Source organism: Pseudophryne corroboree, chromosome 8 (assembly GCF_028390025.1).
Source record: "Pseudophryne corroboree isolate aPseCor3 chromosome 8, aPseCor3.hap2, whole genome shotgun sequence".
NCBI lineage: Eukaryota > Metazoa > Chordata > Amphibia > Anura > Myobatrachidae > Pseudophryne > Pseudophryne corroboree.
The window spans coordinates 166,145,028-166,172,466 of NC_086451.1; the positions used below are offsets into that span (position 1 = coordinate 166,145,028).

At 35.0% G+C, this 27,439-nt stretch overlaps 4 non-coding genes across 4 annotated transcripts; all 4 read left to right on the top strand.

Moving 5' to 3' along the window:
- Positions 1–8,044: 8,044 nt before the first annotated feature.
- TRNAS-ACU (transfer RNA serine (anticodon ACU)) lies at positions 8,045–8,118 on the top strand. The gene has a single exon. It is a non-coding gene; the product is annotated as a tRNA-Ser (tRNA).
- Positions 8,119–21,200: 13,082 nt separating this feature from the next.
- TRNAS-ACU (transfer RNA serine (anticodon ACU)) lies at positions 21,201–21,274 on the top strand. Its single transcript has one exon. It is a non-coding gene; the product is annotated as a tRNA-Ser (tRNA).
- A 2,263-nt stretch (positions 21,275–23,537) lies between these two features.
- On the top strand, positions 23,538–23,611 carry TRNAS-ACU (transfer RNA serine (anticodon ACU)). The gene has a single exon. It is a non-coding gene; the product is annotated as a tRNA-Ser (tRNA).
- Positions 23,612–27,041: 3,430 nt separating this feature from the next.
- TRNAS-ACU (transfer RNA serine (anticodon ACU)) lies at positions 27,042–27,115 on the top strand. Its single transcript has one exon. It is a non-coding gene; the product is annotated as a tRNA-Ser (tRNA).
- Positions 27,116–27,439: the final 324 nt, after the last annotated feature.

Consider the following 27,439-nt stretch of genomic DNA (forward strand, 5'->3'; position numbering starts at 1 on the left):
TTCAAACCCCCTGTTATGGTGTAGGGTACCTGGCCTTCTCTGATGTAATAAGAGTTAGATTTGATTCAGTGATTTTATAAAAACAGCTAGGAAGCACAATTTAGCAGTGGGTTGCAGAGAAAAAGAAATATGCTGGCAAAAAAAATCCAATTGAGTGATTAAACAGCTCTTCATTTTCTGGCTTTATTTTTATGCTAACAAATTTGTTCTCTGAAAAGTGTCCACAAAGCCAAGTCTCTGATTAACACCTTTGTAGGGATGGTTTTTCACCTATTACTAAATTAAACTTGCTTCATTGGAAAGGCAGCAAGATGCATCCTCATTTTCAATGTCTACTGAAATAATACAGGTTGACACCAGGAAACATTAACGCCACTGCATCCTTGCTGCTTTCTCATGTAGAAGTCTGTTTAATGTGAAAACAAGGTGATATCTAATTAGCACACATGTAAGGAATTAAGAAAATCTTTATTTAAGGGTGAAGATGTTTCTCACAAAATCGTTGCCCCAATGCATCATTGAAATTCAAGCTGGAAAGATGATTTTAATATATCACTTGTACATTTTGTATTGCTCTTCTGGTGACAATGTAGTTTGTTTTTGTCAATTACCCTTTTAATAATAGGGTAAAGAAAATTAAGTGGATTTTTTAAAGAAAACTATACTGTCAATATACTATTAAAACAAATTAAAATGGTAAAAGTTATTGTACTTTAAGTAAAAATAAAAGAGCAAAAATATCAATCCCAGTTTTGATTACTTAAATTAACAAAAAAAAAATGCATATAACAAAGGATAGTTTCAATCTGCCTACCTCTGGGTTATGGGCCCAGCATGCTTCCATTGCAGTACTCTGCTGCACATGTAAGTGCAAGAGATCCTGAAGCACTCACTCATCATGGGAAAGTACCAATGTGTTTCTTCATTGGTTGATGGAAGAAACATCTTACAAAATCTCTCCAGATTATTGACTTTTTAAAGTTTTTCTAGGAAACGTTCTAGATGTATGCTTATTAGACTTTGTCAGTATGTACTTTTTGCAAAGTGTCTCTGTGGCGCAATCGGTTAGTGTGTCCGGCTACTAACCAAAAGGTTGGTGGTTCAATCCCAACCAGGAACGTAATTGACCTTGTTATCGGATTTTGGTGATCTTTAAGTAGACAAGTCAAAATTTCAAACCCCCTGTTATGGTGTAGGGTACCTGGCCTTCTCTGATGTAGTTAGATTTGATTCAGTGATTTTATAAAAACAGCTAGGAAGCACAATTTAGCAGTGGGTTGCAGAGAAAAAGAAATATGCTGGCAAAAAAAATCCAATTGAGTGATTAAACAGCTCTTCATTTTCTGGCTTTATTTTTATGCTAACAAATTTGTTCTTTGAAAAGTGTCCACAAAGCCAAGTCTCTGATTAACACCTTTGTAGGGATGGTTTTTCACCTATTACTAAATTAAACTTGCTTCATTGGAAAGGCAGCAAGATGCATCCTCAATTCAATGTCTACTGAAATAATACAGGTTGACACCAGGAAACATTAACGCCACTGTATCCTTGCTGCTTTCTCATGTGGAAGTCTGTTTAATGTGAAAACAAGGTGATATCTAATTAGCACACAGGTAAGGAATTAAGAAAATCTTTATTTAAGGGTGAAGATGTTTCTCACAAAATCGTTGCCCCAATGCATCATTGAAATTCAAGCTGGAAAGATGATTTTAATATATCACTTGTACATTTTGTATTGCTCTTCTGGTGACAATGTAGTTTGTTTTTGTCAATTACCATTTTAATAATAGGGTAAAGAAAATTAAGTGGATTTTTGAAAGAAAACAATACTGTCAATATACTATTAAAACAAATTAAAATGGTAAAAGTTATTGTACTTTAAGTAAAAATAAAAGAGCCAAAATATCAATCCCAGTTTTGGATTACTTTAATTAACAAAAAAAAAATGCATATAGCAGAGGATAGTTTCAATCTGCCTACCGCTGGGTTATGGGCCCAGCATGCTTCCATTGCTGTACTCTGCTGCACATGTAAGTGCAAGAGATCCTGAAGCACTCACTCATCATGGGAAAGTACCAATGTGTTTTTTCGTTGGTTGATGGAAGAAACATTTTACAAAAACTCTCCAGATTATTGACTTTTTAAAGTTTTTCTAGGAAACGTTTTAGATGAATGCTTATTAGCCTTTGTCAGTATGTACTTTTGCAAAGTGTCTCTGTGGCGCAATCAGTTAGTGTGTACGGCTATAAACCAAAAGATTGGTGGTTCAATCCCACCCAGGGACGTAATTGACCTTGTTATCAGATTTTGGTGATCTTTAAGTAGACAAGTCAAAATTTCAAATTCCCTCTTATGGTGTAGGGTACCTGGCCTTCTCTGATGTAATCAGAGTTAGATTTGATTCAGTGATTTTATAAAAACAGCTAGGAAGCACAATTTAGCAGTGGGTTGCAGAGAAAAAGAAATATGCTGGCAAAAAAATCCAATTGAGTGATTAAACAGCTCTTCATTTTCTGGCTTTATTTTTATGCTAACAAATATGTTCTCTGAAAAGTGTCCACAAAGCCAAGTCTCTGATGAACACCTTTGTAAGGATGGTTTTTCACCTATTACTAAATTAAACTTGCTTCATTGGAAAGGCAGCAAGATGCATCCTCATTTCAATGTCTACTGAAATAATACAGGTTGACACCAGGAAACATTAACGCCAATGCATCCTTGCTGCTTTCTCATGTGGAAGACTGTTTAATGTGAAAACAAGGTGATATCTAATTAGCACACAGGTAAGGAATTAAGAAAATCTTTATTTAAGGGTGAAGATGTTTCTCACAAAATCGTTGCCCCAATGCATCATTGAAATTCAAGCTGGAAAGATGATTTTAATATATCACTTGTACATTTTGTATTGCTCTTCTGGTGACAATGTAGTTTGTTTTTGTCAATTACCCTTTTAATAATAGGGTAAAGAAAATTAAGTGGATTTTTGAAAGAAAACAATACTGTCAATATACTATTAAAACAAATTAAAATGGTAAAAGTTATTGTACTTTAATTAAATAAAAAATAGCTAACATATCAATCCCAGTTTTGGATTACTTTAACAAAAAAAATGCATATAGCAGAGGATAGTTTCAATCTGCCTACCTCTGGGTAATGGGCCCAGCATGCTTCCATTGCAGTACTCTGCTGCACATGTAAGTGCAAGAGATCCTGAAGCACTCACTCATTATGGGAAAGTACCAATGTGTTTCTTCGTTGGTTGATGGAAGAAACATCTTACAAAAACTCTCCAGATTATAGACTTTTTAAAGTTTTTCTAGGAAACGTTCTAGATGTATACTTATTAGCCTTTGTCAGTATGTAATTTTTGCAAAGTGTCTCTGTGGCGCAATCGGTTAGTGTGTCCGGCTACTAACCAAAAGGTTGGTGGTTCAATCCCACCCAGGGATGTAATTGACCTTGTTATCAGATTTTGGTGATCTTTAAGTAGACAAGTCAAAATTTCAAACCCCCTGTTATGGTGTAGGGTACCTGGCCTTCTCTGATGTAATCAGAGTTAGATTTGATTCATTGATTTTATAAAAACAGCTAGGAAGCACAATTTAGCAGTGGGTTGCAGAGAAAAAGAAATATGCTGGCAAAAAAATCCAATTGAGTGATTAAACAGCTCTTCATTTTCTGGCTTTATTTTTATGCTAACAAATTTGTTCTCTGAAAAGTGTCCACAAAGCCAAGTCTCTGATTAACACCTTTGTAGGGATGGTTTTTCACCTATTACTAAATTAAACTTGCTTCATTGGAAAGGCAGCAAGATGCATCCTCATTTCAATGTCTACTGAAATAATACAGGTTGACACCAGGAAACATTAACGCCACTGCATCCTTTCTGCTTTCTCATGTGGAAGTCTGTTTAATGTGAAAACAAGGTGATATCTAATTAGCACACAGGTAAGGAATTAAGAAAATCTTTATTTAAGGGTGAAGATGTTTCTCACAAAATCGTTGCCCCAATGCATCATTGAAATTCAAGCTGGAAAGATGATTTTAATATATCACTTGTACATTTTGTATTGCTCTTCTGGTGACAATGTAGTTTGTTTTTGTCAATTACCATTTTAATAATAGGGTAAAGAAAATTAAGTGGATTTTTAAAAGAAAACAATACTTTCAATATACTATTAAAACAAATTAAAATGGTAAAAGTTATTGTACTTTAATGAAAAATAAAAGAGCAAAAATATCAATCCCAGTTTTGGATTACTTTAATTAACAAAAAAAATGCATATAGCAGAGGATAGTTTTAATCTGCCTATCTCTGGGTTATGGGCCCAGCATGCTTCCATTGCAGTACTCTGCTGCACATGTAAGTGCAAGAGATCCTGAAGCACTCACTCATCATGGGAAAGTACCAATGTGTTTCTTCGTTGGTTGATGGAAGAAACATCTTACAAAAACTCTCCAGATTATTGACTTTTTAAAGTTTTTCTAGGAAACGTTCTAGATGTATGCTTATTAGCCTTTGTCAGTATGTGCTTTTTGCAAAGTGTCTCTGTGGCGCAATTGGTTAGTGTGTCCGGCTACTAACCAAATGGTTGGTGGTTCAATCCCACCCAGGGACGTAATTGACCTTGTTATCAGATTTTGGTGATCTTTAAGTAGACAAGTCAAAATTTCAAACCCCCTGTTCTGGTGTAGGGTACCTCGCCTTCTCTGATGTAATCAGAGTTAGATTTGATTCATTGATTTTATAAAAACAGCTAGGAAGCACAATTTAGCAGTGGGTTGCAGAGAAAAAGAAATATGCTGGCAAAAAAAATCCAATTGAGTGATTAAACAGCTCTTCATTTTCTGGCTTTATTTTTATGCTAACAAATTTGTTCTCTGAAAAGTGTCCACAAAGCCAAGTCTCTGATTAACACCTTTGTAGGGATGGTTTTTCACCTATTACTAAATTAAACTTGCTTCATTGGAAAGGCAGCAAGATGCATCCTCATTTCAATGTCTACTGAAATAATACAGGTTGACACCAGGAAACATTAACGCCACTGCATCCTTGCTGCTTTCTCATGTAGAAGTCTGTTTAATGTGAAAACAAGGTGATATCTAATTAGCACACAGGTAAGGAATTAAGAAAATCTTTATTTAAGGGTGAAGATGTTTCTCACAAAATCGTTGCCCCAATGCATCATTGAAATTCAAGCTGGAAAGATGATTTTAATATATCACTTGTACATTTTGTATTGCTCTTCTGGTGACAATGTAGTTTGTTTTTGTCAATTACCCTTTTAATAATAGGGTAAAGAAAATTAAGTGGATTTTTTAAAGAAAACTATACTGTCAATATACTATTAAAACAAATTAAAATGGTAAAAGTTATTGTACTTTAAGTAAAAATAAAAGAGCAAAAATATCAATCCCAGTTTTGATTACTTAAATTAACAAAAAAAAATGCATATAGCAAAGGATAGTTTCAATCTGCCTACCTCTGGGTTATGGGCCCAGCATGCTTCCATTGCAGTACTCTGCTGCACATGTAAGTGCAAGAGATCCTGAAGCACTCACTCATCATGGGAAAGTACCAATGTGTTTCTTCGTTGGTTGATGGAAGAAACATCTTACAAAAACTCTCCAGATTATTGACTTTTTAAAGTTTTTCTAGGAAACGTTCTAGATGTATGCTTATTAGCCTTTGTCAGTATGTGCTTTTTGCAACGTGTCTCTGTGGCGCAATTGGTTAGTGTGTCCGGCTATTAACCAAATGGTTGGTGGTTCAATCCCAACCAGGGATGTAATTGACCTTGTTATCAGATTTTGGTGATCTTTAAGTAGACAAGTCAAAATTTCAAACCCCCTGTTCTGGTGTAGGGTACCTGGCCTTCTCCGATGTAATCAGAGTTAGATTTGATTCATTGATTTTATAAAAACAGCTAGGAAGCACAATTTAGCAGTGGGTTGCAGAGAAAAAGAAATATGCTGGCAAAAAAAATCCAATTGAGTGATTAAACAGCTCTTCATTTTCTGGCTTTATTTTTATGCTAACAAATTTGTTCTCTGAAAAGTGTCCACAAAGCCAAGTCTCTGATTAACACCTTTGTAGGGATGGTTTTTCACCTATTACTAAATTAAACTTGCTTCATTGGAAAGGCAGCAAGATGCATCCTCATTTCAATGTCTACTGAAATAATACAGGTTGACACCAGGAAACATTAACGCCACTGTATCCTTGCTGCTTTCTCATGTGGAAGTCTGTTTAATGTGAAAACAAGGTGATATCTAATTAGCACACAGGTAAGGAATTAAGAAAATCTTTATTTAAGGGTGAAGATGTTTCTCACAAAATCGTTGCCCCAATGCATCATTGAAATTCAAGCTGGAAAGATGATTTTAATATATCACTTGTACATTTTGTATTGCTCTTCTGGTGACAATGTAGTTTGTTTTTGTCAATTACCCTTTTAATAATAGGGTAAAGAAAATTAAGTGGATTTTTTTAAAGAAAACTATACTGTCAATATACTATTCAAACAAATTAAAATGGTAAAAGTTATTGTACTTCAAGTAAAAATAAAAGAGCAAAATATCAATCCCAGTTTTGATTACTTAAATTAACAAAAAAAATGCATATAGCAAAGGATAGTTTCAATCTGCCTACCTCTGGGTTATGGGCCCAGCATGCTTCCATTGCAGTACTCTGCTGCACATGTAAGTGCAAGAGATCCTGAAGCACTCACTCATCATGGGAAAGTACCAATGTGTTTCTTCGTTGGTTGATGGAAGAAACATTTTACAAAAACTCTCCAGATTATTGACTTTTTAAAGTCTTTCTAGGAAACGTTCTAGATGTATGCTTATTAGCCTTTGTCAGTAAGTGCATTTTGCAAAGTGTCTCTGTGGCGCAATCGGTTAGTGTGTCCGGCTACTAACCAAATGGTTGGTGGTTCAATACCAACCAGGGACGTATTTGACCTTGTTATCAGATTTTGGTGATCTTTAAGTAGACAAGTCAAAATTTCAAACCCCCTGTTCTGGTGTAGGGTACCTGGCCTTCTCTGATGTAATCAGAGTTAGATTTGATTCATTGATTTTATAAAAACAGCTAGGAAGCACAATTTAGCAGTGGGTTGCAGAGAAAAAGAAATATGCTGGCAAAAAAAATTCAATTGAGTGATTAAACAGCTCTTCATTTTCTGGCTTTATTTTTATGCTAACAAATTTGTTCTCTGAAAAGTGTCCACAAAGCCAAGTCTCTGATTAACACCATTGTAGGGATGGTTTTTCACCTATTACTAAATTAAACTTGCTTCATTGGAAAGGCAGCAAGATGCATCCTCATTTCAATGTCTACTGAAATAATACAGGTTGACACCAGGAAACATTAACGCCACTGCATCCTTGCTGCTTTCTCATGTAGAAGTCTGTTTAATAGGTGATATCTAATTAGCACACAGGTAAGGAATTAAGAAAATCTTTATTTAAGGGTGAAGATGTTTCTCACAAAATCGTTGCCCCAATGCATCATTGAAATTCAAGCTGGAAAGATGATTTTAATATATCACTTGTACATTTTGTATTGCTCTTCTGGTGACAATGTAGTTTGTTTTTGTCAATTACCCTTTTAATAATAGGGTAAAGAAAATTAAGTGGATTTTTTTAAAGAAAACTATACTGTCAATATACTATTCAAACAAATTAAAATGGTAAAAGTTATTGTACTTCAAGTAAAAATAAAAGAGCAAAATATCAATCCCAGTTTTGATTACTTAAATTAACAAAAAAAATGCATATAGCAAAGGATAGTTTCAATCTGCCTACCTCTGGGTTATGGGCCCAGCATGCTTCCATTGCAGTACTCTGCTGCACATGTAAGTGCAAGAGATCCTGAAGCACTCACTCATCATGGGAAAGTACCAATGTGTTTCTTCGTTGGTTGATGGAAGAAACATCTTACAAAAACTCTCCAGATTATTGACTTTTTAAAGTTTTTCTAGGAAACGTTCTAGATGTATGCTTATTAGCCTTTGTCAGTATATAATTTTTACAAAGTGTCTCTGTGGCGCAATTGGTTAGTGTGTCTGGCTACTAACCAAAAGGTTGGTGGTTCAATCCCACCCAGGGATGTAATTGACCTTGTTATCAGATTTTGGTGATCTTTAAGTAGACAAGTCAAAATTTCAAACCCCCTGTTATGGTGTAGGGTACCTGGCCTTCTCTGATGTAATCAGAGTTAGATTTGATTCAGTGATTTTATAAAAACAGATAGGAAGCACAATTTAGCAGTGGGTTGCAGAGAAAAAGAAATATGCTGGCAAAAAAAATCCAATTGAGTGATTAAACAGCTCTTCATTTTCTGGCTTTATTTTTATGCTAACAAATTTGTTCTCTGAAAAGTGTCCACAAAGCCAAGTCTCTGATTAACACCTTTGTAGGGATGGTTTTTCACCTATTACTAAATTTAATTTGCTTCATTGGAAAGGCAGCAAGATGCATCCTCATTTCAATGTCTACTGAAATAATACGGGTTGACACCAGGAAACATTAACGCCACAGCATCCTTGCTGCTTTCTCATGTGGAAGTCTGTTTAATGTGAAAACAAGGTGATATCTAATTAGCACACAGGTAAGGAATTAAGAAAATCTTTATTTAAGGGTGAAGATGTTTCTCACAAAATCGTTGCCCCAATGCATCATTGAAATTCAAGCTGGAAAGATGATTTTAATATATCACTTGTACATTTTGTATTGCTCTTCTGGTGACAATGTAGTTTGTTTTTGTCAATTACCCTTTTAATAATAGGGTAAAGAAAATTAAGTGGATTTTTTAAAGAAAACTATACTGTCAATATACTATTAAAACAAATTAAAATGGTAAGTAAAAATAAAAGAGCAAAAATATCAATCCCAGTTGTGATTACCTAAATTAACAAAAAAAAATGCATATAGCAAAGGATAGTTTCAATCTGCCTACCTCTGGGTTATGGGCCCAGCATGCTTCCATTGCAGTACTCTGCTGCACATGTAAGTGCAAGAGATCCTGAAGCACTCAGTCATCATGGGAAAGTACCAATGTGTTTCTTCGTTGGTTGATGGAAGAAACATCTTACAAAAACTCTCCAGATTATTGACTTTTTAAAGTTTTTCTAGGAAACGTTCTAGATGTATGCTTATTAGCCTTTGTCAGTATGTGCTTTTTGCAAAGTGTCTCTGTGGCGCAATTGGTTAGTGTGTCCGGCTACTAACCAAATGGTTGGTGGCTCAATCCCACCCAGGGACGTAATTGACCTTGTTATCAGATTTTGGTGATCTTTAAGTAGACAAGTCAAAATTTCAAACCCCCTGTTCTGGTGTAGGGTACCTCGCCTTCTCTGATGTAATCAGAGTTAGATTTGATTCATTGATTTTATAAAAACAGCTAGGAAGCACAATTTAGCAGTGGGTTGCAGAGAAAAAGAAATATGCTGGCAAAAAAAATCCAATTGAGTGATTAAACAGCTCTTCATTTTCTGGCTTTATTTTTATGCTAACAAATTTGTTCTCTGAAAAGTGTCCACAAAGCCAAGTCTCTGATTAACACCTTTGTAGGGATGGTTTTTCACCTATTACTAAATTAAACTTGCTTCATTGGAAAGGCAGCAAGATGCATCCTCATTTCAATGTCTACTGAAATAATACAGGTTGACACCAGGAAACATTAACGCCACTGCATCCTTGCTGCTTTCTCATGTAGAAGTCTGTTTAATGTGAAAACAAGGTGATATCTAATTAGCACACAGGTAAGGAATTAAGAAAATCTTTATTTAAGGGTGAAGATGTTTCTCACAAAATCGTTGCCCCAATGCATCATTGAAATTCAAGCTGGAAAGATGATTTTAATATATCACTTGTACATTTTGTATTGCTCTTCTGGTGACAATGTAGTTTGTTTTTGTCAATTACCCTTTTAATAATAGGGTAAAGAAAATTAAATGGATTTTTTAAAGAAAACTATACTGTCAATATACTATTAAAACAAATTAAAATGGTAAAAGTTATTGTACTTTAAGTAAAAATAAAAGAGCAAAAATATCAATCCCAGTTTTGATTACTTAAATTAACAAAAAAAAATGCATATAGCAAAGGATAGTTTCAATCTGCCTACCTCTGGGTTATGGGCCCAGCATGCTTCCATTGCAGTACTCTGCTGCACATGTAAGTGCAAGAGATCCTGAAGCACTCACTCATCATGGGAAAGTACCAATGTGTTTCTTCGTTGGTTGATGGAAGAAACATTTTACAAAAACTCTCCAGATTATTGACTTTTTAAAGTCTTTCTAGGAAACGTTCTAGATGTATGCTTATTAGCCTTTGTCGGTATGTGCATTTTGCAAAGTGTCTCTGTGGCGCAATCGGTTAGTGTGTCCGGCTACTAACCAAATGGTTGGTGGTTCAATCCCAACCAGGGACGTAATTGACCTTGTTATCAGATTTTGGTGATCTTTAAGTAGACAAGTCAAAATTTCAAACCCCCTGTTCTGGTGTAGGGTACCTGGCCTTCTCTGATGTAATCAGAGTTAGATTTGATTCATTGATTTTATAAAAACAGCTAGGAAGCACAATTTAGCAGTGGGTTGCAGAGAAAAAGAAATATGCTGGCAAAAAAAATTCAATTGAGTGATTAAACAGCTCTTCATTTTCTGGCTTTATTTTTATGCTAACAAATTTGTTCTCTGAAAAGTGTCCACAAAGCCAAGTCTCTGATTAACACCTTTGTAGGGATGGTTTTTCACCTATTACTAAATTAAACTTGCTTCATTGGAAAGGCAGCAAGATGCATCCTCATTTCAATGTCTACTGAAATAATACAGGTTGACACCAGGAAACATTAACGCCACTGCATCCTTGCTGCTTTCTCATGTAGAAGTCTGTTTAATGTGAAAACAAGGTGATATCTAATTAGCACACAGGTAAGGAATTAAGAAAATCTTTATTTAAGGGTGAAGATGTTTCTCACAAAATCGTTGCCCCAATGCATCATTGAAATTCAAGCTGGAAAGATGATTTTAATATATCACTTGTACATTTTGTATTGCTCTTCTGGTGACAACGTAGTTTGTTTTTGTCAATTACCCTTTTAATAATAGGGTAAATAAAATTAAGTGGATTTTTTAAAGAAAACTATACTGTCAATATACTATTAAAACAAATTAAAATGGTAAAAGTTATTGTACTTTAAGTAAAAATAAAAGAGCAAAAATATCAATCCCAGTTTTGATTACTTAAATTAACAAAAAAAAATGCATATAGCAAAGGATAGTTTCAATCTGCCTACCTCTGGGTTATGGGCCCAGCATGCTTCCATTGCAGTACTCTGCTGCACATATAAGTGCAAGAGATCCTGAAGCACTCACTCATCATGGGAAAGTACCAATGTGTTTCTTCGTTGGTTGATGGAAGAAACATCTTACAAAAACTCTCCAGATTATTGACTTTTTAAAGTTTTTCTAGGAAACGTTCTAGATGTATGCTTATTAGCCTTTGTCAGTATGTGCTTTTTGCAAAGTGTCTCTGTGGCGCAATTGGTTAGTGTGTCCGGCTACTAACCAAATGGTTGGTGGTTCAATCCCACCCAGGGACGTAATTGACCTTGTTATCAGATTTTGGTGATCTTTAAGTAGACAAGTCAAAATTTCAAACCCCCTGTTCTGGTGTAGGGTACCTCGCCTTCTCTGATGTAATCAGAGTTAGATTTGATTCATTGATTTTATAAAAACAGCTAGGAAGCACAATTTAGCAGTGGGTTGCAGAGAAAAAGAAATATGCTGGCAAAAAAAATCCAATTGAGTGATTAAACAGCTCTTCATTTTCTGGCTTTATTTTTATGCTAACAAATTTGTTCTCTGAAAAGTGTCCACAAAGCCAAGTCTCTGATTAACACCTTTGTAGGGATGGTTTTTCACCTATTACTAAATTAAACTTGCTTCATTGGAAAGGCAGCAAGATGCATCCTCATTTCAATGTCTACTGAAATAATACAGGTTGACACCAGGAAACATTAACGCCACTGCATCCTTGCTGCTTTCTCATGTAGAAGTCTGTTTAATGTGAAAACAAGGTGATATCTAATTAGCACACAGGTAAGGAATTAAGAAAATCTTTATTTAAGGGTGAAGATGTTTCTCACAAAATCGTTGCCCCAATGCATCATTGAAATTCAAGCTGGAAAGATGATTTTAATATATCACTTGTACATTTTGTATTGCTCTTCTGGTGACAATGTAGTTTGTTTTTGTCAATTACCCTTTTAATAATAGGGTAAAGAAAATTAAGTGGATTTTTTAAAGAAAACTATACTGTCAATATACTATTAAAACAAATTAAAATGGTAAAAGTTATTGTACTTTAAGTAAAAATAAAAGAGCAAAAATATCAATCCCAGTTTTGATTACTTAAATTAACAAAAAAAAATGCATATAGCAAAGGATAGTTTCAATCTGCCTACCTCTGGGTTATGGGCCCAGCATGCTTCCATTGCAGTACTCTGCTGCACATATAAGTGCAAGAGATCCTGAAGCACTCACTCATCATGGGAAAGTACCAATGTGTTTCTTTGTTGGTTGATGGAAGAAACATCTTACAAAAACTCTCCAGATTATTGACTTTTTAAAGTTTTTCTAGGAAACGTTCTAGATGTATGCTTATTAGCCTTTGTCAGTATGTGCTTTTTGCAAAGTGTCTCTGTGGCGCAATTGGTTAGTGTGTCCAGCTACTAACCAAATGGTTGGTGGTTCAATCCCACCCAGGGACGTAATTGCCCTTGTTATCAGATTTTGGTGATCTTTAAGTAGACAAGTCAAAATTTCAAACCCCCTCTTATGGTGTAGGGTACCTGGCCTTCTCTGATGTAATCAGAGTTAGATTTGATTCAGTGATTTTATAAAAACAGCTAGGAAGCACAATTTAGCAGTGGGTTGCAGAGAAAAAGAAATATGCTGGCAAAAAAATCCAATTGAGTGATTAAACAGCTCTTCATTTTCTGGCTTTATTTTTATGCTAACAAATTTGTTCTCTGAAAAGTTTCCACAAAGCCAAGTCTCTGATTAACACCTTTGTAAGGATGGTTTTTCACCTATTACTAAATTAAACTTGCTTCATTGGAAAGGCAGCAAGATGCATCCTCATTTCAATGTCTACTGAAATAATACAGGTTGACACCAGGAAACATTAACGCCACTGCATCCTTGCTGCTTTCTCATGTGGAAGTCTGTTTAATGTGAAAACAAGGTGATATCTAATTAGCACACAGGTAAGGAATTAAGAAAATCTTTATTTAAGGGTGAAAATGTTTCTCACAAAATCGTTGCCCCAATGCATCATTGAAATTCAAGCTGGAAAGATGATTTTAATATATCACTTGTACATTTTGTATTGCTCTTCTGGTGACAATGTAGTTTGTTTTTGTCAATTACCATTTTAATAATAGGGTAAAGAAAATTAAGTGGATTTTTAAAAGAAAACAATACTTTCAATATACTATTAAAACAAATTAAAATGGTAAAAGTTATTGTACTTTAATGAAAAATAAAAGAGCAAAAATATCAATCCCAGTTTTGGATTACTTTAATTAACAAAAAAAATGCATATAGCAGAGGATAGTTTTAATCTGCCTACCTCTGGGTTATGGGCCCAGCATGCTTCCATTGCAGTACTCTGCTGCACATGTAAGTGCAAGAGATCCTGAAGCACTCACTCATCATGGGAAAGTACCAATGTGTTTCTTTGTTGGTGGATGGAAGAAACATCTTACAAAAACTCTCCAGATTATTGACTTTTTAAAGTTTTTCTAGGAAACGTTTTAGATGAATGCTTATTAGCCTATGTCAGTAAGTACTTTTGCAAAGTGTCTCTGTGGCGCAATCAGTTAGTGTGTACGGCTATAAACCAAAAGGTTGGTGGTTCAATCCCACCCAGTCACGTAATTGACCTTGTTATCAGATTTTGGTGATCTTTAAGTAGACAAGTCAAAATTTCAAACCCCCTGTTATGGTGTAGGGTACCTGGCCTTCTCTGATGTAATCAGAGTTAGATTTGATTCAGTGATTTTATAAAAACAGATAGGAAGCACAATTTAGCAGTGGGTTGCAGAGAAAAAGAAAAATGCTGGCAAAAAAAATCCAATTGAGTGATTAAACAGCTCTTCATTTTCTGGCTTTATTTTTATGCTAACAAATTTGTTCTCTGAAAAGTGTCCACAAAGCCAAGTCTCTGATTAACACCTTTGTAGGGATGGTTTTTCACCTATTACTAAATTAAACTTGCTTCATTGGAAAGGCAGCAAGATGCATCCTCATTTCAATTTCTACTGAAATAATACAGGTTGACACCAGGAAACATTAACGCCACTGCATCCTTGCTGCTTTCTCATGTGGAAGTCTGTTTAATGTGAAAACAAGGTGATATCTAATTAGCACACAGGTAAGGAATTAATAAAATCTTTATTTAAGGGTGAAGATGTTTCTCACAAAATCGTTGCCCCAATGCATCATTGAAATTCAAGCTGGAAAGATGATTTTAATATATCACTTGTACATTTTGTATTGCTCTTCTGGTGACAATGTAGTTTGTTTTTGTCAATTACCCTTTTAATAATAGTGTAAAGAAAATTAAGTGGATTTTTTAAAGAAAACTATACTGTCAATATACTATTCAAACAAATAAAAATGGTAAAAGTTATTGTACTTCAAGTAAAAATAAAAGAGCAAAAATATCAATCCCAGTTTTGATTACTTAAATTAACAAAAAAAATGCATATAGCAAAGGATAGTTTCAATCTGCCTACCGCTGGGTTATGGGCCCAGCATGCTTCCATTGCTGTACTCTGCTGCACATGTAAGTGCAAGAGATCCTGAAGCACTCACTCATCATGGGAAAGTACCAATGTGTTTCTTCGTTGGTTGATGGAAGAAACATCTTACAAAAACTCTCCAGATTATTGACTTTTTAAAATTTTTCAAGGAAACGTTTTAGATGAATGCTTATTAGCCTTTGTCAGTATGCAGTTTTGCAAAGTGTCTTTGTGGCGCAATCAGTTAGTGTGCACGGCTATTAACCAAAAGGTTGGTGGTTCAATCCCACCCAGGGACGTAATTGACCTTGTTATCAGATTTTGGTGATCTTTAAGTAGACAAGTCAAAATTTCAAATCCCCCTGTTCTGGTGTAGGGTACCTGGCCTTCTCTGATGTAATCAGAGTTAGATTTGATTCATTGATTTTATAAAAACAGCTAGGAAGCACAATTTAGCAGTGGGTTGCAGAGAAAAAGAAATATGCTGGCAAAAAAAATCCAATTGAGTGATTAAACAGCTCTTCATTTTCTGGCTTTATTTTTATGCTAACAAATTTGTTCTCTGAAAGGTGTCCACAAAGCCAAGTCTCTGATTAACACCTTTGTAGGGATGGTTTTTCACCTATTACTAAATTAAACTTGCTTCATTGGAAAGGCAGCAAGATGCATCCTCATTTCAATGTCTACTGAAATAATACAGGTTGACACCAGGAAACATTAACGCCACTGCATCCTTGCTGCTTTCTCATGTAGAAGTCTGTTTAATGTGAAAACAAGGTGATATCTAATTAGCACACATGTAAGGAATTAAGAAAATCTTTATTTAAGGGTGAAGATGTTTCTCACAAAATCGTTGCCCCAATGCATCATTGAAATTCAAGCTGGAAAGATGATTTTAATATATCACTTGTACATTTTGTATTGCTCTTCTGGTGACAATGTAGTTTGTTTTTGTCAATTACCCTTTTAATAATAGGGTAAAGAAAATTAAGTGGATTTTTTAAAGAAAACTATACTGTCAATATACTATTCAAACAAATTAAAATGGTAAAAGTTATTGTACTTTAAGTAAAAATAAAAGAGCAAAAATATCAATCCCAGTTTTGATTACTTAAATTAACAAAAAAAAAATGCATATAGCAAAGGATAGTTTCAATCTGCCTACCTCTGGGTTATGGGCCCAGCATGCTTCCATTGCAGTACTCTGCTGCACATGTAAGTGCAAGAGATCCTGAAGCACTCACTCATCATGGGAAAGTACCAATGTGTTTCTTCATTGGTTGATGGAAGAAACATTTTACAAAAACTCTCCAGATTATTGACTTTTTAAAGTTTTTCTAGGAAACGTTCTAGATGTATGCTTATTAGACTTTGTCAGTATGTACTTTTTGCAAAGTGTCTCTGTGGCGCAATCGGTTAGTGTGTCCTGCTACTAACCAAAAGGTTGGTGGTTCAATCCCAACCAGGGACGTAATTGACCTTGTTATCAGATTTTGGTGATCTTTAAGTAGACAAGTCAAAATTTCAAACCCCCTCTTATGGTGTAGGGTACCTGGCCTTCTCTGATGTAGTTAGATTTGATTCAGTGATTTTATAAAAACAGCTAGGAAGCACAATTTAGCAGTGGGTTGCAGAGAAAAAGAAATATGCTGGCAAAAAAAATCCAATTGAGTGATTAAACAGCTCTTCATTTTCTGGCTTTATTTTTATGCTAACAAATTTGTTCTTTGAAAAGTGTCCACAAAGCCAAGTCTCTGATTAACACCTTTGTAGGGATGGTTTTTCACCTATTACTAAATTAAACTTGCTTCATTGGAAAGGCAGCAAGATGCATCCTCAATTCAATGTCTACTGAAATAATACAGGTTGACACCAGGAAACATTAACGCCACTGTATCCTTGCTGCTTTCTCATGTGGAAGTCTGTTTAATGTGAAAACAAGGTGATATCTAATTAGCACACAGGTAAGGAATTAAGAAAATCTTTTTTTTAAGGGTGAAGATGTTTCTCACAAAATCGTTGCCCCAATGCATCATTGAAATTCAAGCTGGAAAGATGATTTTAATATATCACTTGTACATTTTGTATTGCTCTTCTGGTGACAATGTAGTTTGTTTTTGTCAATTACCCTTTTAATAATAGGGTAAAGAAAATTAAGTGGATTTTTGAAAGAAAACAATACTGTCAATATACTATTAAAACAAATTAAAATGGTAAAAGTTATTGTACTTTAAGTAAAAATAAAAGAGCCAAAATATCAATCCCAGTTTTGATTACTTAAATTAACAAAAAAAAATGCATATAGCAAAGGATAGTTTCAATCTGCCTACCTCTGGGTTATGGGCCCAGCATGCTTCCATTGCAGTACTTTGCTGCACATGTAAGTGCAAGAGATCCTGAAGCACTCACTCATCATGGGAAAGTACCAATGTGTTTTTTCATTGGTTGATGGAAGAAACATCTTACAAAAACTCTCCAGATTATAGACTTTTTAAAGTTTTTCTAGGAAACGTTCTAGATGTATGCTTATTAGCCTTTGTCAGTATGTAATTTTTGCAAAGTGTCTCTGTGGCGCAATCGGTTAGTGTGTCCAGCTACTAACCAAAAGGTTGGTGGTTCAATCCCAACCAGTGACGTAATTGACCTTGTTATCAGATTTTGGTGATCTTTAAGTAGACAAGTCAAAATTTCAAACCCCCTGTTATGGTGTAGGGTACCTGGCCTTCTCTGATGTAATCAGAGTTAGATTTGATTCATTGATTTTATAAAAACAGCTAGGAAGCACAATTTAGCAGTGGGTTGCAGAGAAAAAGAAATATGCTGGCAAAAAAAATCCAATTGAGTGATTAAACAGCTCTTCATTTTCTGGCTTTATTTTTATGCTAACAAATTTGTTCTCTGAAAAGTGTCCACAAAGCCAAGTCTCTGATTAACACCTTTGTAGGGATGGTTTTTCACCTATTACTAAATTAAACTTGCTTCATTGGAAAGGCAGCAAGATGCATCCTCATTTCAATGTCTACTGAAATAATACAGGTTGACACCAGGAAACATTAACGCCACTGCATCCTTGCTGCTTTCTCATGTAGAAGACTGTTTAATGTGAAAACAAGGTGATATCTAATTAGCACACAGGTAAGGAATTAAGAAAATCTTTATTTAAGGGTGAAGATGTTTCTCACAAAATCGTTGCCCCAATGCATCATTGAAATTCAAGCTGGAAAGATGATTTTAATATATCACTTGTACATTTTGTATTGCTCTTCTGGTGACAATGTAGTTTGTTTTTGTCAATTACCCTTTTAATAATAGGGTAAAGAAAATTAAGTGGATTTTTTAAAGAAAACTATACTGTCAATATACTATTAAAACAAATTAAAATGGTAAAAGTTATTGTACTTTAAGTAAAAATAAAAGAGCAAAAATATCAATCCCAGTTTTGATTACTTTAATTAACAAAAAAAATGCATATAGCAGAGGATAGTTTCAATCTGACTACCTCTGGGTAATGGGCCCAGCATGCTTCCATTGCAGTATTTTGCTGCACATGTAAGTGCAAGAGATCCTGAAGCACTCACTCATCATGGGAAAGTACCAATGTGTTTCTTCATTGGTTGATGGAAGAAACATCTTACAAAAACTCTCCAGATTATTGACTTTTTAAAGTTTTTCTAGGAAACGTTCTAGATGTATGCTTATTAGACTTTGTCAGTATGTACTTTTTGCAAAGTGTCTCTGTGGCGCAATCAGTTAGTGTGTATGGCTATTAATTAAAAGGTTGGTGGCTCAATCCCACCCAGTGACGTAATTGACCTTGTTATCAGATTTTGGTGATCTTTAAGTAGACAAGTCAAAATTTCAAACCCCCTCTTATGGTGTAGGGTACCTGGCCTTCTCTGATGTAATCAGAGTTAGATTTGATTCAGTGATTTTATAAAAACAGCTAGGAAGCACAATTTAGCAGTGGGTTGCAGAGAAAAAGAAATATGCTGGCAAAAAAATCCAATTGAGTGATTAAACAGCTCTTCATTTTCTGGCTTTATTTTTATGCTAACAAATTTGTTCTCTGAAAAGTGTCCACAAAGCCAAGTCTCTGATTAACACCTTTGTAAGGATGGTTTTTCACCTATTACTAAATTAAACTTGCTTCATTGGAAAGGCAGCAAGATGCATCCTCATTTCAATGTCTACTGAAATAATACAGGTTGACACCAGGAAACATTAACGCCACTGCATCCTTGCTGCTTTCTCATGTGGAAGTCTGTTTAATGTGAAAACAAGGTGATATCTAATTAGCACACAGGTAAGGAATTAAGAAAATCTTTATTTAAGGGTGAAAATGTTTCTCACAAAATCGTTGCCCCAATGCAGGCCTGGCCAACCTGTGGCTCTCCAGATGTTGTGAAACTACACATCCCAGCATGCCCTGCCACAGTTTTAGCATTCCCTAATAGCAAAACTGTGGCAAAGCATGATGGGACTTGTAGTTTTACAACAGCTGGAGAGCCACAGGTTGGCCAGGCCTGCCCCAATGCATCATTGAAATTCAAGCTGGAAAGATGATTTTAATATATCACTTGTACATTTTGTATTGCTCTTCTGGTGACAATGTAGTTTGTTTTTGTCAATTACCATTTTAATAATAGGGTAAAGAAAATTAAGTGGATTTTTAAAAGAAAACAATACTTTCAATATACTATTAAAACAAATTAAAATGGTAAAAGTTATTGTACTTTAATGAAAAATAAAAGAGCAAAAATATCAATCCCAGTTTTGGATTACTTTAATTAACAAAAAAAATGCATATAGCAGAGGATAGTTTTAATCTGCCTACCTCTGGGTTATGGGCCCAGCATGCTTCCATTGCAGTACTCTGCTGCACATGTAAGTGCAAGAGATCCTGAAGCACTCACTCATCATGGGAAAGTACCAATGTGTTTCTTCGTTGGTGGATGGAAGAAACATCTTACAAAAACTCTCCAGATTATTGACTTTTTAAAGTTTTTCTAGGAAACGTTTTAGATGAATGCTTATTAGCCTTTGTCAGTATGTAATTTTGCAAAGTCTCTCTGTGGCGCAATCAGTTAGTGTGTACGGCTAAAAACCAAAAGGTTGGTGGTTCAATCCCACCCAGGGACGTAATTGACCTTGTTATCAGATTTTGGTGATCTTTAAGTAGACAAGTCAAAATTTCAAACCCCCTCTTATGGTGTAGGGCAGGCCTGGCCAACCTGTGGCTCTCCAGATGTAGTGAAACTACACATCCCAGCATGCCCTGCCACAGTTTTAGCATTCCCTAATAGCAAAACTGTGGCAAGGCATGATGGGACTTGTAGTTTTACAACAGCTGGAGAGCCACAGGTTGGCCAGGCCTGGTGTAGGGTACCTGGCCTTCTCTGATGTAATCAGAGTTAGATTTGATTCAGTGATTTTATAAAAACAGCTAGGAAGCACAATTTAGCAGTGGGTTGCAGAGAAAAAGAAATATGCTGGCAAAAAAATCCAATTGAGTGATTAAACAGCTCTTCATTTTCTGGCTTTATTTTTATGCTAACAAATTTGTTCTCTGAAAAGTGTCCACAAAGCCAAGTCTCTGATTAACACCTTTGTAGGGATGGTTTTTCACCTATTACTAAATTTAATTTGCTTCATTGGAAAGGCAGCAAGATGCATCCTCATTTCAATGTCTACTGAAATAATACGGGTTGACACCAGGAAACATTAACGCCACTGCATCCTTGCTGCTTTCTCATGTGGAAGTCTGTTTAATGTGAAAACAAGGTGATATCTAATTAGCACACAGGTAAGGAATTAAGAAAATCTTTATTTAAGGGTGAAGATGTTTCTCACAAAATCGTTGCCCCAATGCATCATTGAAATTCAAGCTGGAAAGATGATTTTAATATATCACTTGTACATTTTGTATTGCTCTTCTGGTGACAATGTAGTTTGTTTTTGTCAATTACCCTTTTAATAATAGGGTAAAGAAAATTAAGTGGATTTTTTAAAGAAAACTATACTGTCAATATACTATTAAAACAAATTAAAATGGTAAGTAAAAATAAAAGAGCAAAAATATCAATCCCAGTTTTGATTACTTAAATTAACAAAAAAAATGCATATAGCAAAGGATAGTTTCAATCTGCCTACCTCTGGGTTATGGGCCCAGCATGCTTCCATTGCAGTACTCTGCTGCACATGTAAGTGCAAGAGATCCTGAAGCACTCAGTCATCATGGGAAAGTACCAATGTGTTTCTTCGTTGGTTGATGAAAGAAACATCTTACAAAAACTCTCCAGATTATTGACTTTTTAAAGTTTTTCTAGGAAACGTTCTAGATGTATGCTTATTAGCCTTTGTCAGTATATGCTTTTTGCAAAGTGTCTCTGTGGCGCAATTGGTTAGTGTGTCTGGCTACTAACCAAATGGTTGGTGGTTCAATCCCACCCAGGGACGTAATTGACCTTGTTATCAGATTTTGGTGATCTTTAAGTAGACAAGTCAAAATTTCAAACCCCCTGTTCTGGTGTAGGATACCTGGCCTTCTCTGATGTAATCAGAGTTAGATTTGATTTATTGATTTTATAAAAACAGCTAGGAAGCACAATTTAGCAGTGGGTTGCAGAGAAAAAGAAATATGCTGGCAAAAAAAATCCAATTGAGTGATTAAACAGCTCTTCATTTTCTGGCTTTATTTTTATGCTAACAAATTTGTTCTCTGAAAAGTGTCCACAAAGCCAAGTCTCTGATTAACACCTTTGTAGGGATGGTTTTTCACCTATTACTAAATTAAACTTGCTTCATTGGAAAGGCAGCAAGATGCATCCTCATTTCAATGTCTACTGAAATAATACAGGTTGACACCAGGAAACATTAACGCCACTGCATCCTTGCTGCTTTCTCATGTGGAAGTCTGTTTAATGTGAAAACAAGGTGATATCTAATTAGCACACAGGTAAGGAATTAAGAAAATCTTTATTTAAGGGTGAAGATGTTTCTCACAAAATCGTTGCCCCAATGCATCATTGAAATTCAAGCTGGAAAGATGATTTTAATATATCACTTGTACATTTTGTATTGCTCTTCTGGTGACAATGTAGTTTGTTTTTGTCAATTACCCTTTTAATAATAGGGTAAAGAAAATTAAGTGGATTTTTTAAAGAAAACTATACTGTCAATATACTATTAAAACAAATTAAAATGGTAAAAGTTATTGTACTTTAAGTAAAAATAAAAGAGCAAAAATATCAATCCCAGTTTTGATTACTTAAATTAACAAAAAAAAATGCATATAGCAAAGGATAGTTTCAATCTGCCTACCTCTGGGTTATGGGCCCAGCATGCTTCCATTGCAGTACTCAGCTGCACATGTAAGTGCAAGAGATCCTGAAGCACTCAGTCATCATGGGAAAGTACCAATGTGTTTCTTCGTTGGTTGATGAAAGAAACATCTTACAAAAACTCTCCAGATTATTGACTTTTTAAAGTTTTTCTAGGAAACGTTCTAGATGTATGCTTATTAGCCTTTGTCAGTATATGCTTTTTGCAAAGTGTCTCTGTGGCGCAATCGGTTAGTGTGTCCAGCTACTAACCAAAAGGTTGGTTTTAATCCCACCCAGGGACGTAATTGGCCTTGTTATCAGATTTTGGTGATCTTTAAGTAGACAAGTCAAAATTTCAAACCCCCTGTTATGGTGTAGGGTACCTGGCCTTCTCTGATGTAATCAGAGTTAGATTTGATTCATTGATTTTATAAAAACAGCTAGGAAGCACAATTTAGCAGTGGGTTGCAGAGAAAAAGAAATATGCTGGCAAAAAAAATCCAATTGAGTGATTAAACAGCTCTTCATTTTCTGGCTTTATTTTTATGCTAACAAATTTGTTCTCTGAAAAGTGTCCACAAAGCCAAGTCTCTGATTAACACCTTTGTAGGGATGGTTTTTCACCTATTACTAAATTAAACTTGCTTCATTGGAAAGGCAGCAAGATGCATCCTCATTTCAATGTCTACTGAAATAATACAGGTTGACACCAGGAAACATTAACGCCACTGCATCCTTGCTGCTTTCTCATGTAGAAGTCTGTTTAATGTGAAAACAAGGTGATATCTAATTAGCACACAGGTAAGGAATTAAGAAAATCTTTATTTAAGGGTGAAGATGTTTCTCACAAAATCGTTGCCCCAATGCATCATTGAAATTCAAGCTGGAAAGATGATTTTAATATATCACTTGTACATTTTGTATTGCTCTTCTGGTGACAATGTAGTTTGTTTTTGTCAATTACCCTTTTAATAATAGGGTAAAGAAAATTAAGTGGATTTTTTAAAGAAAACTATACTGTCAATATACTATTAAAACAAATTAAAATGGTAAAAGTTATTGTACTTTAAGTAAAAATAAAAGAGCAAAAATATCAATCCCAGTTTTGATTACTTAAATTAACAAAAAAAATGCATATAGCAAAGGATAGTTTCAATCTGCCTACCTCTGGGTTATGGGCCCAGCATGCTTCCATTGCAGTACTCTGCTGCACATGTAAGTGCAAGAGATCCTGAAGCACTCACTCATCATGGGAAAGTACCAATGTGTTTCTTCATTGGTTGATGGAAGAAACATCTTACAAAAACTCTCCAGATTATTGATTTTTTAAAGTTTTTCTAGGAAACGTTCTAGATGTATACTTATTAGACTTTGTCAGTATGTACTTTTTGCAAAGTGTCTCTGTGGCGCAATCGGTTAGTGTGTCCGGCTACTAACCAAAAGGTTGGTGGTTCAATCCCACCCAGGGACGTAATTGACCTTGTTATCAGATTTTGGTGATCTTTAAGTAGACAAGTCAAAATTTCAAATCCCCCTGTTCTGGTGTAGGGTACCTGGCCTTCTCTGATGTAATCAGAGTTAGATTTGATTCATTGATTTTATAAAAACAGCTAGGAAGCACAATTTAGCAGTGGGTTGCAGAGAAAAAGAAATATGCTGGCAAAAAAAATCCAATTGAGTGATTAAACAGCTCTTCATTTTCTGGCTTTATTTTTATGCTAACAAATTTGTTCTCTGAAAAGTGTCCACAAAGCCAAGTCTCTGATTAACACCTTTGTAAGGATGGTTTTTAACCTATTACTAAAATAAACTTGCTTCATTGGAAAGGCAGCAAGATGCATCCTCATTTCAATGTCTACTGAAATAATACAGGTTGACACCAGGAAACATTAACGCCACTGCATCCTTGCTGCTTTCTCATGTGGAAGTCTGTTTAATGTGAAAACAAGGTGATATCTAATTAGCACACAGGTAAGGAATTAAGAAAATCTTTATTTAAGGGTGAAAATGTTTCTCACAAAATCGTTGCCCCAATGCATCATTGAAATTCAAGCTGGAAAGATGATTTTAATATATCACTTGTACATTTTGTATTGCTCTTCTGGTGACAATGTAGTTTGTTTTTGTCAATTACCATTTTAATAATAGGGTAAAGAAAATTAAGTGGATTTTTGAAAGAAAACAATACTGTCTATATACTATTAAAACAAATTAAAATGGTAAAAGTTATTGTACTGTAAGTAAAAATAAAAGAGCCAACATATCAATCCCAGTTTTGGATTACTTTAATTAACAAAAAAAAATGCATATAGCAGAGGATAGTTTCAATCTGCCTACCTCTGGGTTATGTGCCCAGCATGCTTCCATTGCTGTACTCTGCTGCACATGTAAGTGCAATAGATCCTGAAGCACTCACTCATCATGGGAAAGTACCAATGTGTTTCTTCGTTGGTTGATGGAAGAAACATCTTACAAAAACTCTCCAGATTATTGATTTTTTAAAGTTTTTCTAGGAAACGTTTTAGATGAATGCTTATTAGCCTTTGTCAGTATGGACTTTTGCAAAGTGTCTCTGTGGCGCAATCAGTTAGTGTGTATGGCTATTAACCAAAAGGTTGGTGGTTCAATCCCACCCAGGGACGTAATTGACCTTGTTATCAGATTTTGGTGATCTTTAAGTAGACAAGTCAAAATTTCAAACCCCCTCTTATGGTGTAGGGTACCTGGCCTTCTCTGATGTAATCAGAGTTAGATTTGATTCAGTGATTTTATAAAAACAGCTAGGAAGCACAATTTAGCAGTGGGTTGCAGAGAAAAAGAAATATGCTGGCAAAAAAATCCAATTGAGTGATTAAACAGCTCTTCATTTTCTGGCTTTATTTTTATGCTAACAAATTTGTTATCTGAAAAGTGTCCACAAAGCCAAGTCTCTGATTAACACCTTTGTAAGGATGGTTTTTCACCTATTACTAAATTAAACTTGCTTCATTGGAAAGGCAGCAAGATGCATCCTCATTTCAATGTCTACTGAAATAATACAGGTTGACACCAGGAAACATTAACGCCACTGCATCCTTGCTGCTTTCTCATGTGGAAGTCTGTTTAATGTGAAAACAAGGTGATATCTAATTAGCACACAGGTAAGGAATTAAGAAAATCTTTATTTAAGGGTGAAAATGTTTCTCACAAAATCGTTGCCCCAATGCATCATTGAAATTCAAGCTGGAAAGATGATTTTAATATATCACTTGTACATTTTGTATTGCTCTTCTGGTGACAATGTAGTTTGTTTTTGTCAATTACCATTTTAATAATAGGGTAAAGAAAATTAAGTGGATTTTTAAAAGAAAACAATACTTTCAATATACTATTAAAACAAATTAAAATGGTAACAGTTATTGTACTTTAATGAAAAATAAAAGAGCAAAAATATCAATCCCAGTTTTGGATTACTTTAATTAACAAAAAAAATGCATATAGCAGAGGATAGTTTTAATCTGCCTACCTCTGGGTTATGGGCCCAGCATGCTTCCATTGCAGTACTCTATTGCACATGTAAGTGCAAGAGATCCTGAAGCACTCACTCATCATGGGAAAGTACCAATGTGTTTCTTCGTTGGTGGATGGAAGAAACATTTTACAAAAACTCTCCAGATTATTGACTTTTTAAAGTTTTTCTAGGAAACGTTTTAGATGAATGCTTATTAGCCTTTGTCAGTATGTACTTTTGCAAAGTGTCTCTGTGGCGCAATCAGTTAGTCTGTACGGCTATAAACCAAAAGGTTGGTGGTTCAATCCCACCCAGGGACGTAATTGACCTTGTTATCAGATTTTGGTGATCTTTAAGTAGACAAGTCAAAATTTCAAATCCCCTCTTATGGTGTAGGGTACCTTGCCTTCTCTGATGTAATCAGAGTTAGATTTGATTCAGTGATTTTATAAAAACAGCTAGGAAGCACAATTTAGCAGTGGGTTGCAGAGAAAAAGAAATATGCTGGCAAAAAAATCCAATTGAGTGATTAAACAGCTCTTCATTTTCTGGCTTTATTTTTATGCTAACAAATTTGTTCTCTGAAAAGTGTCCACAAAGCCAAGTCTCTGATGAACACCTTTGTAAGGATGGTTTTTCACCTATTACTAAATTAAACTTGCTTCATTGGAAAGGCAGCAAGATGCATCCTCATTTCAATGTCTACTGAAATAATACAGGTTGACACCAGGAAACATTAACGCCACTGTATCCTTGCTGCTTTCTCATGTGGAAGTCTGTTTAATGTGAAAACAAGGTGATATCTAATTAGCACACAGGTAAGGAATTAAGAAAATCTTTATTTAAGGGCGAAGATGTTTCTCACAAAATCGTTGCCCCAATGCATCATTGAAATTCAAGCTGGAAAGATGATTTTAATATATCACTTGTACATTTTGTATTGCTCTTCTGGTGACAATGTAGTTTGTTTTTGTCAATTACCATTTTAATAATAGGGTAAAGAAAATTAAGTGGATTTTTGAAAGAAAACAATACTGTCAATATACTATTAAAACAAATTAAAATGGTAAAAGTTATTGTACTTTAAGTAAACATAAAATAGCTAACATATCAATCCCAGTTTTGGATTCCTTTAACAAAAAAAATGCATATAGCAGAGGATAGTTTCAATCTGCCTACCTCTGGGTAATGGGCCCAGCATGCTTTCATTGCAGTACTCTGCTGCACATGTAAGTGCAAGAGATCCTGAAGCACTCACTCATCATGGGAAAGTACCAATGTGTTTCTTCGTTGGTTGATTTAAGAAAATTCTTACAAAAACTCTCCAGATTATTGACTTTTTAAAGTTTTTCTAGGAAACGTTCTAGATGAATGCTTATTAGCCTTTGTCAGTATGTACTTTTTGCAAAGTGTCTCTGTGGCGCAATCGGTTAGTGTGTCTGGCTACTAACCAAAAGGTTGGTGGTTCAATCCCACCCAGGGACGTAATTGACCTTGTTATCAGATTTTGGTGATCTTTAAGTAGACAAGTCAAAATTTCAAATCCCCTGTTATGGTGTAGGGTACCTGGCCTTCTCTGATGTAATCAGAGTTAGATTTGATTCAGTGATTTTATAAAAACAGCTAGGAAGCACAATTTAGCAGTGGGTTGCAGAGAAAAAGAAATATGCTGGCAAAAAAATCCAATTGAGTGATTAAACAGCTCTTCATTTTCTGGCTTTATTTTTATGCTAACAAATTTGTTCTCTGAAAAGTGTCCACAAAGCCATGTCTCTGATTAACACCTTTGTAGGGATGGTTTTTCACCTA